Genomic DNA, 1640 nt, shown 5'->3' with positions numbered 1-1640 from the left:
CAAAAGTGCATGATAAAATGCACATCTTAGTTATTAGCAGAGTGACAATTCTTTAATAAGACACCTATAAAAATTTGCCTAAAATCATAACTACTTTTACATTTTAAACAAAATCAATGATGGACATCTAATCAAGGTATAAAAGAAACTCTCCGACTCAACAATAATACAACCCTATGGTTCTAATTATACAGAGTTTGCATTTTGAATGGACAGACATAATTATTTGACATTACTATTTGTCTGATGTCTCTTCAAATGAAGATATGAACCTGACACAAACTAAATGTTTTCGATACTGACAAAGTCACGGATGAGATTGGAATCTATCACTTTAATAACGTATGTAAAACATTCACAAATGGGTTGTCATGCTGATGCTATTGATAAAACAAATGAAGTTTAAAATTATAAAAATATTCTAAATTAAAATTAGTTATTCTATGTTTGAGTTAGAAATTAAATAATCTCCTTTAATTTGTGATGTGTTTGATTGCATGAAGATCACTAGTCAACTTGTAAAAGGGCCATCAATAAACATTAATGAAAGTGAGAGGTGCAGAAATTTATGGACAAAAATACAAGGAGCTGAGTGTAGGGTTATTTTCTCGTCAAATCTAATGTAGAAGACACATGATGAAATGAAGGGACACCAATTAGCCAACCATGAAATGATTTGGCTATGTCATCATAATGACTCACAAATATGATCACATTGAAAGGACCATGTCTGATTTTATCATATTCAATAGAGGCCTATAAATAAATCTCTTTACTTTAACCCAAAAAAAATTATATGTTCTTAAAATAAATTACACTAAATTATTTGTGTTACTTTTTATAAGTATTAAAATTACTTACTTTTATTTACATTGTCTAAAAAATAAATAAAAAGAAAAACAATAGAGATAATTAGTAGTTATAAATATTTCTAAAACCATCCAGTAAAAAATGTGTTAATAAAAGAACACAGATATGCGTCTAATTCAACAATTTCACCAAGGTAACCTTGACTTTTGAGTATTATTGTGAAAGAACATTTATTGGGTTAAATTTTAAAGTAGTTCCTAAATTTACGCTCAAATCTTAAAGTGATACTTAAAATTAATAATTACTTAAATTCGCCCCTAAAATTATCCTTCGGGACTCATAGTAATTTCTAAAATAATTTTCGTCCATCTTTATTATTAAAAAAGACTGAAATGACGTCGTTTTATATTTATTAAAAAAAGAAAAACACCTCCTCTTCCTCAACCCTTCTTTCCCCTTTTCCTTTCCCTTTTCCGTCCATGTTTCCTTTCTTCTTCCCCAACACTTTCGCAGTTCCCTTTTTTCCTTTCTCAGTTCTCCTTCCCTTCTACGCTCTCCTTCCCCTTTTCCTTTCCCAACTCATTCCCAGTTTTTCTTGCCCTTTTCCTTCTCCTTTTTCTTTTCCAATCTAAGGCACTTTTTCTTTTCTCTGTCAGTGTCTTTCTTATCTTCTTATGTTGCCATGTCAGTTATGGCACAATGAGTATCATCATAGGGTTCGAAAAAGTTGAAGAATTCTCAACGTGAGGTGCTGGGAGGAAAAGGCAGATGCGACAGAAATTGGAGTATGTAATGCATAAAAGCGAGTTATCGTGAGTATGGTGGTTGAG

The sequence above is a fragment of the Arachis ipaensis genome, chromosome B01 (assembly GCF_000816755.2).
Source record: "Arachis ipaensis cultivar K30076 chromosome B01, Araip1.1, whole genome shotgun sequence".
In the NCBI taxonomy this organism is placed as follows: domain Eukaryota; kingdom Viridiplantae; phylum Streptophyta; class Magnoliopsida; order Fabales; family Fabaceae; genus Arachis; species Arachis ipaensis.
Note: the sequence above shows the minus strand (reverse complement) of the source record.